Below are 5,967 nucleotides of genomic sequence, written 5' to 3'. Positions count from 1 at the left end.
GTGAATGCCAAAGAAGGAAATAAGTCCTGCATGCATATATATATGGTCAAATTGCCAGTATGCTTCTCTTCCTTTCAAGCTTACTCTTTCACCTGCAGACCTCAAAAACCAGGCAGTAATAACATCACACAGGTCATAGAATCACATAGGTCTTAGAACTGGAACCACTCACATGCAGGACTCAGGATTAATTAAAGACCTAGGAATTCAAACAAACATCTTGGCGTGGCTTATAAACAAGGGCACAATTATTTATTCTTGGTTTTGTTTCTTTTTCATTATGGTGCTGCAGGAGTCCTCCATCAGGGATCAGGGCCCCAGATTGCGAGGATTTATTTAAACACAATGAAAATATGGCACCTGCAGTTAAGAATTTACAACTGCAATTATAAGATGAAGAATAAAACTGTCTCTTCAGTTGATTTCTGTAATCATAATATTCTAAATGATCCTAACACGTACCTCATTTTAAGTGTGTGTTTTCCCATGGTTATGTACAGGAATGGGCTGCAATCAGCGTAACACTGCCACTCTGAAAGCTCATCCAGACAAAGGTGGGTTGTCTTGAAAATAGATATCTTACCTTTGCCACCAGTAAGCAAGGAGGAAATTTCCACTAAGAAAAAGAAAATTCAAGCTGTACAGAACTAGCCAGCTGCCTAGGCATACACATACATGTCCAGTTGTGTAGGGCTTTGTTCTTAATGTTAGCTTACTTGTTGGCATCCTATTCCTTACAAAATTATTCAAGAGAGCAAAAAAGACAAACCCTTTCATGATAAGCAATGTAATTACATAAAAAGGGCTTTTGCAATTGCTCCTGTTTTCACCTGTGTTTCAAAACCTATTTCATATTGAGCACAGGTGCAAATGCTTACAGACTGGGCAACAGAAAGACCAGCTGTAGTTGTCAGAGTAATGAATTTTCCTTTAAAGCAGCATGAGAAATAATTGTCCCACAAAAGGCTACCCTGACACAGTAATTTTTGTAATCTGCTAATGGTGTAGTTTCATAATCGATTTAGGGTGATCCTGGTCTGTGCTGCCATTAGAAGGAGCAGTTCTCTTCCCTTTCCCATTGCTAACTATCTGTAGCTGAACCAGAAAATTAATCCAGCCCAATTGAAAAGCTTATTAGCATCATTTGGATCAAGTCTTGGATTTGGTGGATTATGCTACAAGTCCTGGTGTTAATATGAAGGATGAGGAAATGCATTACCTGGACAAGTACATGGCAAATTGAGGTTGTCCTAAAGTAGCTGAAAAAACTGCAGTCCTGAAAGATGGTGATTGCTTGAAAGGGATGTTAGTAGCTGTAGATTAGGGTGGTTTCTGGTGTCAGGTATGTGCCAGACACAAACTGTGTAAATATGAGGTTATTCATGCTTCATTTCACTGCCTTGTCCTTTGCATATGAGTTGCCTAACTAGGTATCGACAATGCAGTTGCCTGCATCTAAGCCAGTCATGCAAGGCTCCCTTTTAAATCAGTGGAGGTCTAACCATCAGGTTAATGGAGTTGTAAGGCACTGCCCACCTAATAGGTAAGATTTTTCTCTAAAAGTAACTATTTCTCTCCATTTGACTATAAATGGAGAGCAGGGTGACTGGCTCTGCTGTAGATGTCTGCCTAAACTGAGGGAGATCTCAATCTTGTCTGTCAGGGTTAAATCAGTGTTGCTATGTCAAAGTACTTTGAGAGAATGGTCTTTAACTAGAGATGTGGTATGCACAGGCCACTGCTGCATTCTGGTTATGGCCAGGTAAGTAGAGTTCCCAAACAGGAACTATATGTTAAATTAATACTATATTACAAAACAATAACATTATAGGAACTGAGATGAAGATGTAGAATGGCAACCAACACGTATAAATTGGTATCATTGTTACAGTACAAGTTACCAGATCCAAAGTTTGCTGTCATCCCAGAAACACCTCCAAATTCATTGTATTTGGCTCAGATACATTTAATATTTTGTGTGTTTAACAAAGCTTCAGAAAAAAATGCAGTAAGACTTTTGTTAATAGCTAGGAGCTCCTTACTGAGCTAGAAAAAGCTGCTGGAAATTAATTGTCCTGAAAGCAATTACCCTACACGGTGTATAAAAAAAAGACAGTGTTAGCAGTGGGACGAACAGTAACACTGCGTACTACTACCGGTGCAATTGCTCCCGTGTCAGTGGCATGATACTTATTCTCACCAGTGTTTTCACTTTTTATAGATAAACAAACAGGTAAAAGGTGATTTTAACAAAGTAACAGTAACTGTTCATTTTAGGGGATTTGTTTGTTGAATTCAAGCATTTGTAGATATTTATTCCGGAGTGTCACTCCTGCTTCCAAGGAATCCTTTTTTAAAGTTGCCTTATCATAATTAAAGAAATAGCTAATAAAAATGAAGACTGATCTTCAGGGAATAAAATTACAATTGGTATGTTAAAGCTAAGCAATTAACAACAAAGGAGAAAGAACCGAGGGAAAAGGAAATGTCCCTTGTCAAATATTTACCTTTTTTTGATGAAAACTGCCTTATAAATTACAATATAATAAGAAACAAGCATTCCTTAGATAAGGTCAGTGCTCAGCATAGAGTTAAGTCTCCCACAGAGACGCTTCTTGGCACAGAAACTTTGATTATATAAATTTCATATAGGAAATGCAAAGTGCCATAATGTGGGGCTTTGATCGATGATGCTACCCTGATTTATAATTGTTTTTTTTTTAACTGTGATGTGCACAAAGCACTAATTTAAAAGCTCATTTTATTTGCAACCTACCTCTTCCTTTTAATAACAAGAAAGTCATCTGATTACATTTTTTCAGTCATCTTTGTGTCACGTATTAGATAATCTCCTTATAGTTTAAAACTAAAAATGCTAATGGATTGGGGAAATGGGTTTCTGCTTTCACCCAGCATATCTGTCTTTTTTATGCTTGTCTTTTGGATCATTTATCTAAATAATAACCTTTAGTACCCACTCCTTCCTTCCAATGAACTAAAAGATATTAATGATTAAAGTCAGTGAATACACGTCTTCTCCCTACTCCCATTTTGCCAGCTGAGGTTACCACTTTCAGCTGCTGCTTTTTTGGGGGTGGGAGGGAGCTATAGACATCCCCTTGCAGAGCTACTCATATGGTTACTTCCTCATTTGTCTCAATCAAAACAGCCTAAGTTAGCCTAAACTAACTGTAGATCTCTTTTAATGAGTATCACTGGTCAGCACTGACTGAAAGGACATTGATCTCAGGGACTAAAAAAAAGCAGTTATATGAAAAACCCAGCAAACAGCTTTCAGTCAGCAAATCTGTCGGGGCAGCCCCGGAAAAGAGGCATTAATAAGCCCCCTCAAGGGAAGGTGCTGTGGGTGTTAACTTCCTCAGCAGGCAAACCTGGAGATACAGGAGGATATATTTGCATGGCCTTAATCTCACAATGATGAAAGAGAACTAATTTTGTACAAAAGCAGCATGGAGAAGATAAATGACCAGCCCAAGGTCAGGTACAAAAATTGTGGAAATTGTGGCAGTAAGTGCCAGGACAGAGATTTTTCTAGGGTATTTGTGTAGTTCAGTTTTCATCATGCCTGGCTTAAGCTGTTTAAGGACTGAGCTTTCAGAAATTGCTTAGCACATACCCTCTGGAAAAAAAATCACCAAGATCCTGAGCAACAGGGATGTATCTTTAAAACACTAAGGAAATCACTTTCCTCACCTACCAGTACCTTCTGAAATAGGTGGAATTGAAGCACATTTGAAGAGCCAACAACTTCTTACTGCCTTGAGACTTTGGAAAACGTTTCCCAGAGGAAAAGTATCCTTCCACAGACAATCTCTCCCAGCAGACCAAATTTCAGTTCTGCTGACCCCAGTGGTGACAGTATGACATAGGGGGAAACAATACCTCAAGTAGATGGATGCTGTGCTAGAGACCCACAGCAGAGTCTTCAAGTAATTTGCACTGTTCTGAGGCTTTCACTGTTCAGAATAAATTAATTCTGGCACAAAGCTTTTGGTCTGCATAGTCTTTAAGAAAGGCTTTGGCTGTAAAGTGATATTCTTACATGAATTGGGCTGTTTTCGCCATTGATAAGAACAAAGAATGACCCTATGAGCTCAGTCTAAAAGTCTTTCTGGTGCTGCTTTGATATTTCCTGTGGTGATAAATAGCACAATATTCTCAAGAGCTGCAAATTACAAAAGAGCCAGAATCTACCTATGCGTATTATGTAGCAACTAAATCACATTTTCATGGCATGTGGGAGGTGACCAGGAGACAATAGCAGACAGACAGCTAAAGGAATCATATTCTGCTCATTCTGTAGAGGGGAAAAAATAATCCATGAATATAATTAACAATTCTATATGAACTTTCATTTCCAGTGAATCATGCCATTATGTTTGATTTCATTCTAAATGCAAAACCTGCCCTTGCGGCTTGTTCTCTGCTGTGGGATCACTGTCAAAACAAAGAACAATTACAAAATGTTCCCTCAATTCAGAATTCCTATTTGGTAAGTGACGCGCCTATGATGCAGAGATCTAAATATGAAAATCATAAAATGGAAAGTGGTTTTCTCCCCTTTTCTGGTGTTTAGACAACACAGGAAAGCTGGAAGAGTAGTTGGCAGGAGTTTCTAATTATTCACATTTTTGGTTTTAAGAAGACTGTATTTACCAGGTACTTGACGCCAAATTGGTAAATGTAAAAATAATAAACCACAATAATCTAGGATAGTACCTGAAATATTTGTTGTAATGTATTTATTTAGATATGGCATCACTCGGTTTGAATGCTGAATTAGTCTATTAAGCAGATTGATATTTCTTTCAGTCCTACATTTTCTTGATGATGATATTTATATTTTGTCTGAAGTATTAATTCTTAGAAAGTATTCTTACTTCACAAACAGGAGATAATAATTCTATTTGTATATTTTTTGCCCAAGTAGCATGCCCATTTTCACCCAAATTCGGGATTATGGAGTCCAGCAAAAAACATGCTTTCCACATTTTCCTTTGTGGCATGAAGTACTGGAGAAGGCAAATATTGACATTTTTCTCTCTTTGAAGATACATGAAATTTCCCATTATTGGAAAGGTCTGTTACCCTGAATGACAAATTACACAATGAGACAGAAGGAAGATGCAAATCCTGGAGTTTTAAAAGCATCTAATATTTTCTGAAATTATATTCATCTGTACTTATCTAGCATTCTGACATGCTGCTGGATTACTGTTATCAATAAATCTATAAATAGGATGCAAAATGCATGTGAGCTGTCTGTGCATGAATAAAGATCAGCCCAGCAATAAATTATAGCATAATATATAGTTTAAAATGTAGCAAAAGGAACGCCTTGACAAATCAATGCAACATATTTTGTCACTGAGGGTGAAAGATTCATTACGATCAGCCTTGAGAAAGCTGGATTTCTGAAGCATGGGTCATCTAGGACATATGATGTAATGAGAGAATATGGAAACATGCATAGAAAGACAAAAATAATCTTCTGAATAATAAAACTGTATTAAATTTTCAGGTAAAATATAAGTCTTGTGCAGTAATTCATTACTCAAAAGAGGTCAGGAGTGCAACACCAAAGAAAAATAACAAAGCCTGACATCCTATGGATTTGGTCCCCACAGGAGATTCAAGACCAAGCCTTTTTCTGAAACTGGCTCATGTGCGCTGGCTTTGTGGTTTTTGGTGTCTGCTAAGGCCTAAGCTCATCTTGTAGCACTTTGATCAGCTAAGAAATTCTTTCTTCTATCCAGCCACCTTTTTTCATGAAACTTGGGAAAATTCTGTGTTTTGGGGAACACCAGACAAGACTCAAACTGGCACTAAATTGCGAGGTTGGTGGGAGGAGAGAATGCAGACATAGGGCCAGACACACAAACCTAGCAGGATGCATAACCCCTGAGTACAGCAAAGAACTAAAAATAAGACCAACCAATTAGTTTT

This window comes from Egretta garzetta, unplaced genomic scaffold, assembly GCF_000687185.1.
Source record: "Egretta garzetta isolate BGI_Z169 unplaced genomic scaffold, ASM68718v1 scaffold633, whole genome shotgun sequence".
In the NCBI taxonomy this organism is placed as follows: Eukaryota; Metazoa; Chordata; class Aves; order Pelecaniformes; family Ardeidae; genus Egretta; species Egretta garzetta.
Note: the sequence above shows the minus strand (reverse complement) of the source record.